The 13,625-nt window shown below is 39.3% G+C and overlaps 1 protein-coding gene across 1 annotated transcript in view; it reads left to right on the plus strand.

Annotated features, from left to right (window-relative positions):
- SNX9 (sorting nexin 9) overlaps positions 1–13,625 on the plus strand; it is an 81,869-nt gene that overhangs the window by 10,908 nt on the left and 57,336 nt on the right. The window lies entirely within an intron of this gene.

Here is a 13,625-nt window from a genome sequence, read left to right on the forward strand (position 1 = left end):
CCCAGTGCCGTCAGTCATTTTCTTATAGTATTACATTGGATGTTCAAGGTCCATTATATGAGTGAGAACATGTGATATTCGGATCTTTGTTTCTAAGTCACATCTTTTTAAAAAATATCTTGAATAGCTTATTTTGAGCCTCCTATCCTTTATCTGAGCCTTCCTTGACTTTGCATTTTTACTTTTTTTTTTTTTTTTGCATTGGGTGGTCTTACTCTGTCACCCAGACTGGAATGCAGTGGCATGATCGTGGCCCACCACAGCCTCAAACTCCTGGGCTGAAAGGATCCACCCTCTTCAGCTTCCCAAGTAGCTAGGACTATAGGTGTGCACCAGCTAATTTTTTTTGTTTATTTTAGTTTCTTGTTTGTTTTGTTGTTTTAGAAATGAGGTTTCACTGTGTTGCCACTATGTTGCCCTGGCTGGATTTGTACTCCTGGGCTCACACGATTCTCTTGTTTTGGCTTCCCAAAGTGCTAGGATTAGTGGCATGAACCATCGCGTCTGGCCAGCTTTTCAGTGTAATTAGTTCATAAATTTATAACATAATATATAAAATAGCACTTTCTTTTGTTTTTCTTAAGACTCTTAATTTCAGGTATATGGGGTACTGTTTGGTTCTAGATTCTCACTGAGCGGTCACAAGTGAGTGGAGTGTCAGGTGTCCAGGCAGACACCTTGGTGTATCCACGGAGACTCATGTGATTGCTTTCTTCCTGAATGTAGACGAGAAAGCCCTTTATCACTAAAAACATGGTCTGGTCACCTGGTTACAGTTTGGATTAGATTATGTAGAAGGAATATGATGTGTTATTCTGTAAATGGACTAGAACTGTTTAACTTGGAAAATTATAAAGCTGGTTTTTTTTAAGTACTTGGAGAAAATATGGACAGCTTTTTTTTAAAATCACCTTGGACTATGGAAGTCCTTTCTAAACCCAACACAATGTCTGGCAGCTATTAAGGATAGAATTGACACATTTAAGTCAAAAAGTAGTATTAAACTAGGAAAAATACTTCTGACATGTGACAGATATAGGCTAATTTTATTAATATACAGAGAACTGCAAATCTGTAAGAAAAAGGTGACAACTCAGGAGGAAAATGAGCAAAGGATGTAAACAGATCGTTCGTTGGAAAAAAGGTACAAATAGTCGATTTACTTGGGAAAATGTTTATTCTGGGATTCTCTTATCAAACTGAAAATTTAATAATACCTAGTGTGAAGAAAGTTATGGTCACGTGGGCATTCTGATACAAAGCTAGTGAAAGGAGAAGTTGGTGATGAAGCCTTTTGGGGCCAGTTTGGTAATATGTATTAATATTTACAATCACATCATCTCTAGCTCTGCAGGTCTGAGTTTATCCTTTAGATAAACTGCTCTCAGAACACAAATTTCTGGGCAAGAAAGTTTCTTGCAGTATTGTTTGTAATAGCAAAAAACTAGAATGTAAATGTCTCTCAGAAGGGGACTGGTCAAATAAACTACAGGACAGCTACACAATGCAAAACTGGGCTTACAGGAAGAACGAGGGTAGACTGAGATGTGCAGATAGGGATATATGACTTTTTAAAGGCACATCAGTATGAGTAATATTTTATTTCCCATGTTTAAATACCCCCCCCCACGCAGACACCCTACAGATTGATGCAGAGTGCCTAGAAAATTTATTGAAGGTTACCCAAGAACTGAATCAAACTCTTGTCTTTCAAATACAGATTTTGTATTGTTTGGATGAGAATATCTATTATAATACCTTTTGCAAGAAAGAGTAGTTTTTAGTGGTTAATATTTGTTTCACTGTTGGTTATTTATCAGTTATTTTATACTTTCAAGAACATTACACGTTAGTGGCTATAGCACCAGAATGAATTAAACAGATGGTGGTAATGAATCTTAGAGGTAGTTAAGACTCATGTTTTCATAGTTGTCCTAGTCTTGTTTTTCACCTAGTTATTGGTGTTTAAATTCTATCAATGCCTTGATTCTAAAAAGATGCTCAGTTTAGATCTCTTAAAAACCCTTAGTTCACTGCTTCTTTAGAGTACTTACTTTTGTGAAATTAGTGGAAAGTTTTTGTTTATGCTTTTTAAAAGTGTAAGAACAATGCAAATTAAAGGCTAATTACAAGTTCTGTAAACCTAAATGTCTTATCTGAAGATTTTCAACTTAAAAGGTTTGTTTTCTATCTTCTTCAAAACTAGCAAGATGAATATTAGAGCTGCTTTCTATCTTCTTCAACACTAGCAAGGTAAAGATTAGAGCTGCTTCTCTTGTTAGAATCCTTCCAGCCTCGGTGACATGGTATCCTGGCATATCCCTGTGTCCTGTTTCACAGTTTCTCATCCTTCCTTCCCACCCATATTCCCACACAGGCCTTGGTGACACGATATCCCCAGCATATACCTGTGTTCTGTTTCGTGGCTTCTTGTCCTTCCTCTCCCATCTGCACCCCCTCCGAGGCCTCGGTTACACAGTGTCCCTGGCATATCCCTGTGTTCTGTTTTGTGATTTCTCATCCTTCCCTTCCCAAACCTGTACCCCCACTGAGGCCTCCGTGTTTCCCTTGCATGTCCTCATGTTCTGTTTCACGGCTTCTCATCCATCCCTTCCCACCTGCTCTCCTACCCAGGCCTTAGTGACACGGTATCCCTGACATATCCTTACGTTCTGTTTCACGGTTTCTCATCCGTCTGTCCCTTCCCACCTGCACTCCCCACCCGGGCGAGGGGTTATAGCGGGAAGCTCAGGAGGAAGCTTTGGTGATAGTCCTGGGTTTGATAGTCTGGCTCCACTATGTAAGAATTGTGACTTTGGTATAAGATCTGCATCCTAAATTTGTTGGAGGATTTGTCCACCAGTGTAAAGTGGTGTCAGATACAGGGAAGACATTTAATAAATATTCTCCTTTTTTTCTGCTCTTCCCTTTTTCGTGGGGGTGTTCTCAATCCACTTGTCGTTTGGACCTCTCTCACTCTCTACCCACTCTATGTAGATGATTCCCTCATCTAGATGATTCTCTCATCTTGAATTTTCTCTTTGGTTTGCTTAATTTCCAGCTTTTTCCTGAATGGTTAAATCTGCATCTCTCCTCTGTATCTCCTCATCTTGAACAGAATCACGCATTATTTCTCCACAAAACTAGTTTCTTTTTCTGACTTTCCCATTTCTGTTTCTCTGAAATGTTACTTCTTTCTGCACCCTCCCCCCAACCACCCTCCTTTTATTTATTTATTTATTTTTTGAGTCAGAGTCTCATTCTGTCACCCAGGCTGGAGTGCAGTGGCACGCTCACAGCCACCGCCGCCTCAACCTGCTGTGCTCAGGTGATCCTTTTGACTCAGCCTTCCAAGTAGCTGCAACTGCAACTACAGGCAAGCACCACTGTACCACCATACCTGGCTAATTTTTTTATTGTGGAGATGAGGTCTCGCCAAGTTGCCCAGGTTGGTCTTAAACCCATGGGTTCAGGCAATCCTCTCACCTCAGCTTCCCAAAATGCTGGGATTATAAATGTGAGCCACTATGCCCTCTTTTTATACTACTTTAAAACCCTTTCCTAGTGCCATCGTGAGCCACAGTTACTGAAAGGAGTGTTCTGCATCCTTTAGTTGATAGAGGAGGGAACTGATTGAGGGCTATTGTTCTAATGAATTTCCTGTCTTTTCTCTCCTCCTTTGAGAGGCAACATAGCTGGGATGTCAAGGCAGGGAGCTCTAGAGCCTGACTTCCTGGGTTTTAATCCCAGATCTCATACTTTCTGTGAGACTCAGGGTAAACTACTTAGCATGTCTGTGCCTAATCTGTAAAACCTCAAAGAACTGGATTATTGGAAAGCATAAGTGAAAGAAGTTCTAACGGCCAGGCTCAGTGGCTCAGCCCAGCACTTTGGGAGGTCAAGGCAAGTGAATTGCCTGAGCCCACGGGTTGGAGACCAGCCCGGGCAATTTGGCAAGGCCTCATAATCTCTACAATAAATTTTTTTAAAAAATTAGCCAGGCATGGTAGTGCACTTCTGTAGTTCTGGCTATTTGGAGGGCTGAGGTGGAAGGATTGCCAGAGCCCAGCAGGTCGACACTGGGGTGGTTGTGAGTGTGCCACTGCACTCCAGCCTGGGCCACGGAGTGAAACTCCAACTCACACACAAAAAAAGTTCTAAAGTATTCAGAGCAATGCATGGTACTCAGTAGTGGTTCAGTAATTGTTAATTATAGTTATCTTATATACTACTGCCTCTAAAACAAGACATTAGATACAGGGATACCTCATTTTATTGCATTTTGCTTTATTGCTCAAGATACTGAGTTTTTTACAAATTGAAGATTTGTGGCAACCCAAATCTTCAAATCGAGCAAGTCTGTCAATGCCATTCTTCCCATAGCATGTGCTTATTTTGTGTCTCGTGTCGTATTTTGGTAATTTTTGCAATATTTCAAGCTTTTCCATTATATTGTATTATGGCAATTTTGGTGATCTCTGATCAGTGGTCTTTGATGTCACCATTATAGTTGCTGTGGGACACCATGAACCATGCCCATATGAGGGCAACTTAATTGATAAATTTTGCATATGTTCTGACTGCTCCACTGACCAGCAGTTCCTCTATCTCCCTTGTTCTCCTCAGACCTCCCTATTTCAGCAATATTGAAATTAGGCCAGTTAATAACTCTTTAGTGGCCTCTAAGTGTTCAAGTGAAAGAAAGAGTCTCTCACTTTAAATCAAGAGCTAGAAATGATTAAAGCTTATTGAGGAAGATATGTCAAAAGCTGAAATAGGCCGAAAGCTAGGCCTCTTGAGCCAAACAGTTGGCCAAGTTGGCCAACAGTTGCCAAAGAAAAGTTCTTGAAGGAAATTAAAAGTGCTAGTTCAGTGAACACACAAATGATAAGAAAGTGAAACAGTTTTATTGCTGTTAGGGAGAAAGTTTCATTGGTCTGGATGGAAGATCAAACCAACCACAGCATTCCTTAGCCAGGCCCAAATTCTCTTGTTATATGAAGGTTGAGAGAGGTGAGGAGACTGCAAAAGAAAAGTTTGAAGCTAGCAAAGGTTAGTTCATGAGGTTTAAGGAAAGAAGCTGCTTCCATACATAAAAGTACAAAGCAAAGAAGCAAGTATTGATAGAGAAACTGTGGCAAATTATCTAGAAGATCTAGCTAAGATGATGGATGAAGGTGCTACACTAAGCAGCAGATTTTTAAAGTAGATGAAACAACCTTCTATTGGAAAATGCCATCTGGGATTTTCACACCTCGAGAGAAGTCAGTGCCTGCTTTCAGAGCTTCAAAGACCAGGCTGACTCTCATGTTAGGGGCTAATGCAGCTGGTGACTGCTGCATTAGCAGTGGTGAAGTCAGTGCTTATTTACTGTTCTGGAAATCCTAGGTCCCTTAGAATTATGCTAAATCTACTCTGCCTGTGCTCTATAAATGGAGCAGCAAAACCCAGATGATGACATATCTGTTTGCAGCATGTCTTACTAAATATTTTAAGCCCACTGTTGAGACCTACTACTCAGAAAAGAAGATTTTGTTCAAAATATTACTGCTTATTGACAATGCTCCTTGTCACCCAAGAGCTCTGATGGAAATGTACAAAGAGAGTAATGTTGTTTACATGTCTGCTAAATAACATTTATTCTGCAGCCCATGGATCAAGGAGTAATTTTGACTTGCAATTCTTATTATAAAAAATACATTTTGCAAGGCTATTACTGAACTAGATAGTGATGCCTCTCATGGATCTGGGCAAAGTAAATCGAAACCCTTCTGGAAAGGACTCACTATTCTAAATGCCATGAGGAACATTCGTGATTCATGGAAAGAAGTATAAAAATATCAACATTAGCAGGAGTTCGAAAGAAATTGATTCCAACACTCGGGGTTGACTGAGGGTTTTAAGATGTCAGTGGATGAAATAAGTGCAGATGTGGTAGAATATCAAGGGAACTCAAGTTAGACATGGAGCCTGAAGATATGAAAGAATTGTTGCAGTCTCATGATAAAATTTGAATGAATGAGGAGTTGCAAAGAAAGTGGTTTCTTGAGTTGGAATCTGCTCATGGTAAAGATGCTGTGAACATTGTTGAACTGACAACAAAGGATCTAGACTATTACATAGATTTAGTTAATAAACCAGTAACAAGATTTGAGAAGATTGACTTCAATTTCAAAAGAAACTCTACTTTGATGGCAAAGTAGAAATGCTGCCAGAATGCTGTCAAACAGCATCACATGCTACAGAGAACTCTTTCATGAAAGGAACAGTGGATTGATACCACAGACTTTATTATTATCTTATTTTAAGACATTCCCACAGCCACCCCAGCATTTAACAACCACTCCCCTAATGGGTCAGCAGCCTTTAACATCGAGGCAAGACCCTCCACCCACAAAATGGTTGTGACTCAACTGGTCTAGCTAAAGGCACAGATGATTGTTAACAAGTTTTAGCAGTTAAGTATTTTTGTGTGTATGTATGTCAGAGTCTCACTCCATTGCCCAGGCTGGAGTGCAGTGGCACACTCACGGCTACCCCAGCATCGACCTGCTGGGCTCCGACGATCCTTCCACCTCAGCCTTCCAAGTAGCCAGAACTACAGGCGTGTGCTACCACACCTGGCTAATTTTTTACTTTATTATAGAGACAAGGTCTCACCAAGTTGCCCCAGCTGGTCTCAAACCCATGTGCTCAGGCAGTCCACCTGCCTCTGCCTCCCAAAGTGCTGGGATTACAGGCTGAACCACCGAGCCTGACCAGTAAAGTATTTTTTAAATTAAGATGTGTACATTGTTGTTTTCTAGGCAAAATGCTATTGTACGCTTACAAGACTACATTATAGTGTAAGCATAATTTTTCATGTGACTCGCTTTATTTTCATGGACTAGAACCAGACTCTCAATATCTCCAAGATATGCCTGTATGTCAGTTTTTTAAGTTTTAGAAGCTCCTTCATCGCCTCCTGGAATAACCATTTCTACATGTCAAAGGGGTTGTCCCAGGAAGTAGTCTATATGTATCAGAGTTATGCAGGCTGACTCTGAAAAATTGCATGGTAGGGAAATTATAGGAGAAATTTACCTGAATTTGGGGTTAGACTAGATACTTTTCCAACCTCAGTTATATTTCTGTGATGCCTCATAACTCTGCATAACTCTGCATACATACAGACTACTTCCTGCATAACTCTGATACATACAGACTACTTCCTGGGACAACCCCTTTGACATGTAGAAATGGTTATTCCAGGAGGCGATGAAGGAGCTTCTAAAACTTAAAAAACTGACATACAGGCATATCTGGTTTCCTATCCTTACCTTATCTTTATGTATGTATTAGGCTCCATCCAACTGGCTAATCTCCAAATATGTCTCATGCTGCCCACCTTTTCCTAGTACCTATGGCTGTCTCTTCTAAGAATGATAGAAGGAGCCGGGCTCGGTGGCTCAGCCTGTAATCCCGCACCTTTGGGGGGCTGAAGTGAGTGGATTGCCTGAGCCCGTGGGTTCAAGACCCGCCTGGGCAGCGAGACCTCATCTCTACAATAAATCAAAAAATCAGCCAGGCGTGGTAGCTCATGCCTGTTATTCGGCTACTCGGAAGGCTGAGGCGGAAGGATCGCCGGAGCCCAGCAGGTCGAGGCTGCGGTGGCCGGGAGCGGCCACTGCACTCCAGTCTGGGCGACAGAGTGAGACTCCAACTCAAAAAAAAAAGAATGGTAGAAGGACTCCTTCCAGTTTTCAAAAGTCTGCCCATCATTCAAGACTCAGCTCAAATACCATGTCTTGTATGAAGCCCTTTTTTTCCCCTCTCTTTTACTTTCTTTTTTTCTCCCTCTGGATTCTCTTGGCACTATTGCAACTCTTACTGCACATTGTATGATTTATTTATAAATTGTTAAGCTTGACAAGCAAGATTTTGTTTTTTTTTCCTATTGCCTGCAACCTGTAAGAGACTTTGCACCATAATAGAGTGCTCTGTGCTTATTTGAATGACTTTTGTTCAGTCATAAACACATCCATATGCACTTCACAGTATTGTGAGGCTTGCAGATTTTAACCTGAATCCCTGGCTCAGGGAGGTTTGTGTTCTCAGCAGTGGCCACAGGACTAGGAGCAATCACTACCCCATCGTTCTACCATCTGGCGGGACACCCAGTCACAAAATTCTCTTACGGGAGATATTTGGGGATTATCAATTATTTTTTAACAGTTTGGATATTAAACAGTTACTCCAAGTTAAGTGGGTACTTAGGGATATAATATCTTTCTGTTATGCAGAGATTTTCCATGTAATGATATTTATTACAAAACAATCTCTATTGGATAGGAGGGCAATAGTAACTTTATGTTGGAACTACATTTTACTTTCTCAGTTCTCAAAAAAGTCTATTTTTAGGCCATTTTAAGTAAAAGAAAGCTTCACAGACGTACAGTTTTAGATTTGCTTATTATTTCATTGCCTCTCATAAGTCTTACAATGCCATCTCATAATTGCTTGCTGAGACGTGCTCTTTATAAAACCCTTATTGAAAAGGTTCTCTCCCTCTCTTCACTTCCGACCCCCACATGAATCCTTTTTACTTGGTAATCTAACTATTTAAGGAGAATTGTATACCACTGTTCAGAGAATTTGTGGGCATTTGCCTTCAAAACTTCATGAGGTTGTCAATACTAACTTCCCATGCTTTATCATGGATCTTTGACATATATGAGATGGCTTTGTTCACCTAGTAAACCTTCTAATAATACTTACTGATGAAATTTATTATTTACAGTGGTTTTTTGTTTGTTTTGTCTAACTGGAAACAAATAATGAAAACAACATCTTCTTTTAAAAAAAGAAAACCTCAAAAATTGCTATAATAATGGGCTTCTCATCATAGTTACACACACATCCTGTCATCAACAGAGTGTTCATAAAAGCCTATTTCACGGAGACTTTTATTAGATAGGTCTATCTGGAAGCAATTTGTCTTGGCTATTTATAACTTTATCCTATTCTATTCTGTACGTAAGGCTGCCTATTTTAAGACTTTGGACTAACAAAATAAATAAACTCTCTAAAGCTCATACACATATTTTAAGATAAGCTTTTTAAAAAATTCTCTTCATTTAAAAAATAAATAACTGAAATTGACATCGGTGGGTTTAGAATGTGAGAGTTAACAAGGAAATTGTTAAATAAGTTTAACTTTTTTGGGTAATTCCTAGTCAGTATTAATGTGACTGACTGGTTGTAAATAGATTTAGTCTGTTTTTGTGATCTACCTTCATTTTTACAAGAATATATACGTTTTATATTTCCATTAGTGGTTTTCTAAAGTCACTAGAGGTTCATCTGTAGAATTGATCATGTCCTTTGAGCTAAAGATATATAAAGAGCAAAATAGGAAATTTTACAGGTTCCTCTGTATTTTGAGCTAAAAGGGCTAAGACTTTTCATATAAGAGCATTGTATAACCTCTTCAGCCCTTTCAAGAAAAAGACCTAAGTCTTTGTCAGAAATTGTGGTTGAAATGTTCTTGGTTATAGGAATCAGGTATTATTTGCTTTCTATCTCTAGTTCCTAACACAGTGGATACATGTGTTGTTATAGTTATTAAATGTTTGGTGAATGGGAAATGTCCAATACAGACTTTTTCTTAGTCATGCAGATGAGTTACAGAAAAAAAAGAAAGAAAAGAAATCTCAACCTTATGACAAATGATAACTTTCCATTCGTTTTTGTTGTATACTAGGAAAAAGTTTGGCCCTGGAAGTTTCCATTTACCACATTCTTTTCTGTTTCCTTTACTTCTTTTCTTCCAAGCAGGAAACCTCATATTAGGTTGTAGTTGTATGATGGGCCATGGCATGACAGACTAAACGTCAGAATCACAGATAAAGTGTGGAAGGATGTGACTGGCTCAGTAAGAATATCTTTGTGATAAGGTGGACCCTTGAATGTCTACATGACCTCTCCCCCTGTGATTGGGAACGCCTCTTACCTGGTGTATTTATCAGATGGAGTTAGTGACTGAACTTTAGGTGTCTGCTGTAAGGAATTAGGTGGGCCATGGGAGCTGTGGCCACTCATTGGCATCTTTTGTATACCTTTGAACTCTGGTTTGGTAGAAAGCCAAACAGTATCCTGAACAGAGAAAAGTCATGGTAGCTGTTGCGGTCCTGTCTTTTCCCCAGTTGTTCCTAAGGTCCGTGTGGAGAGAGTTATTCCTCTTAGACCATGATTTCTCTGCTTACTGGGAAATCAGGGAATTGAGTTATGTACTACCATGTTATCCAAACCAGCCCTTGCCCTGTTCATTGCATTTTTTGTTTTCAGAAGCAGGAGTTTGCTTTTTCTTTTTTGTTTTTAAGTTGGAGTCTCACTCCATCACCCAGGCTGTAGTGCAGTGGCATGCTCATGGCCACCCCAGTGTCAACCTGCTGGGCTTTGGTGATCCTTCTGCCTCAGCCTTCCGGCGCATGCCACCGTGCCTGGCTAATTTTTTTTTTTTTTTTTTTTTAATTGTAGAGACGAGGTCTTGCCTGCCAATTTGCCCGGACTGGAGAAGTTTACTTTTTACTGGCCCAGGTTCCTTAAGGTTGTCATATGAGAAGCAAAATACAAGAAAATAGCAAAATATAACAAAACCAGAATCCTCGATTACTGATTAGTGTTCTTACTTTCTTTAAAAAGCAGTGTTTAAAATAACCTTTTATTGTTACAGAAACAGTGTATACACATTGTAGAAAATTAGAAAATTCAAGCTAGTGAAAAGAAAAGCATCACATTCTCGTGATCACTCACCTTGATGTGTATCTTACTTTCTTTGTGTGAAAATGGGTATACACACAAACATACAGACATAAATGTAAATTATATGTATAAAACCAGAATGAGATCATATATAGTATAAATACTGTTTGTAACCTTTTAAAGTTAATAATCTTTACTTTTTCCTTACAGTAAATTTTCTTCTCACCTAATATCCAGACCAATTTAAATTTTCCCAGCTGACCCAGAATGATCTTTACAGCATGTTTCTGAGCTAGGATCCAAGCTAAGTTAGACCCAAGCATTACATTTAAACATATCTCTTTGTATCTTTTTTTCTAGCACGTTCCCTACTGTAAAAAAAAAGTTTAGCCCTTTGCACTCAAACATCCCCTCTTAGGGACATCAATTATCTAGCAGACCACTCGGCCGTCCTCTCTTAGGACATAAAGAGATTGCTCGTGAGTATATAGGACAAACTTATGCAAACACAGATTTTTCAAAATGTATGTTTCCTTGAAGGTTTCCATTCAAACACAGTGAAAACCTATGTCACATTTGAAATTTGCCAATCTTCTGATTGATCAGTTGAAAAGTGATTTTCATGATTCTTGAGTGCATTCTTCCACGTCATCTTTGAACAACAGATGGGACAATAAATTGCATATTATTAATGTGAGAGGAAGAAAATGAGACTGCATTGTCTGCTCGAATAGAAAATCACCAGGTGGAAGACATCAAACAAATTACTGTTGCACAACACATATCAGTGACCCTGCAATGCATGTCGATGACTGTTTCACATGTTACCACACATCAGAACATATAAAATTATGATTTTTTTTGCCATAAATAAGTTCCTCAATGTCCAAAGTGTCATTATAAGCCAACTATCATTACAATAAAATAATTGGTTCCAATGCTGTACTATTTAATACGAAGTGATTTGTTTTTGACTATTTTGTAAAAAAGTGCAGTCAAGTTGCTGGTAGGTGATCTGTAAGATGTCTCTGAATGCAAAGAGTTAAAATTCAGACTTAGCCAGTTGTCCTGTAGATTTCCTGTCTCCTGAATTTGTCTAGTTGTTTCCTTGTGGTATTTTTTTTTAATTGAAGTCTTACTCTGTTGCCCAGACTAGAGTGCAGTGGCATGCTCATGGCCACCCCAGCATCAACCTGCTGGGCTCCAGTGATCCTTCTGTCTCAGCCTTCCAAGTAGCTGGACTACAGGTGTGCACTACCGTGCCCATGCTAATTATTTATTTATTTATTTATTATAGAGACAAGGTCCCACCAAGTTGCCCGGGCTGGTCTCAAACCCACAGGCTCAGGCAGTCCACTTGCCTTGACCTCCCAGAGTGCTGGGATTATAGTCTGAGGCACCAAGCCTGGCTGTGGTATTGTTTAAGTTGCTCCTTTATCCTTTGTATTCCCTATGAATTGGAAATTATACCAAATGAACTCAAATTGAGCATTTGGGACAAGAATGTATCATAGATGATACCGTATATTTCATGTTTTATCACATCAGAAGATTTACTGTGACTGATCAAAACAACCCCTGGGTTTGATTCCTGACAGACTTGCCTCCGTTGTATTGTATGTTTTCTTCTTTTGGACAGAAGCAGCCATCTGGTATTAATTTAGCACCACTGACCATTCCTGTAATGGCTTAACACTGCTTAATAATCCTGCTACTATCAATAACGTTATTCCTTACACATTTACTAAACTAGCTTTCTTCTATAAAGTAGATCTTTCCTTCATCAACTGGAGCTAGTTAACTATCTTGAATTCTAATTTCTATTGGAATTCAGAATGCATGTTTAATTCTTTCTCTTTAATTGCTGATTTGCAAAGTAAGAAGATGTTTTATAGCTGCTTCAAATAGTGACAAATGTGCTTTCCTGTCTTTCTTTTTTAAGTAATATATGGACACATGTACTTAAATTTGCTTTTTCCTTTGTGCTTAGTCATCATCCCTTGGAAGCCCAGCCAAGCTGGTTCTTTTACCTTATTGACATTTGAAAGCTTTCTTGGTCTTAAATATGGCTCATTCTGTCATCAGTGTTATGACTAAAAGTTAGATTGATTACTTTTTTTTTTTCATTATGGGTCATATTATCCTGCTTCTTTTTCCTGGTAATTTTTTTACTGGATGCCAAACATTGTGATTTTTAGTTATGTGCTGAATATTTTTGCATTCCCATAAATATTTTTCAGCCTTGTTCTGGGATGCACTTAAATTACTTTGACACAGTCTAATTCTTTCAGATTTTATTTTTAAACTTTTGTAAGTAGAACTAGAGCAACGTTTGATAGAGGGATATTTTTACCCCTCTACTGAAGCAAAACCCTTTTTGGTATTGTACTTAATGCTCCATGAATTATGAGGTCTTAAAAAAAAAGAATTATGAGGTCTTCCATTCTGGCTGGGAGAAACAGCCTTGTGTGAGGGATTGCCCACTTAATTCTTGCAGATGGTTCTTTCCCTGACATTGTGTAGTTTCCTCACTTGATGTGCTGATCTATACTCAGCAGCAGGCTTGTGGTACCCTCCGTTAGAACCCCGGGGCTCTCTCTGCAGCTCTGTCTTCTCCAGTACTCTTCCCCAGACTCCAGCTCTGCCCCCTCCAGTTACAGAGACTACTGGGCTTTGTGTGGCTCCCCAGCTCTTATGCATGGCCTAGAGAATCTCTCCAGGCAGTAACCAACGGCCGTTGTATGGCCTACCCTGCTATCTTCATTGCCTGGTGTCCAAAGATTTTTACTACAGTTTCATGTATTTTGTTGTATTTTTAGTGGGGCCATAAACTGGGTCCCTGTTACTCCATCTTGATTGTCTGCTTTGTGAATTAATTAATT

The sequence above is a fragment of the Carlito syrichta genome, unplaced genomic scaffold, assembly GCF_000164805.1.
Source record: "Carlito syrichta isolate Samal-C Ts95f unplaced genomic scaffold, Tarsius_syrichta-2.0.1 Scaffold315163, whole genome shotgun sequence".
Taxonomy (NCBI): Eukaryota; Metazoa; Chordata; class Mammalia; order Primates; family Tarsiidae; genus Carlito; species Carlito syrichta.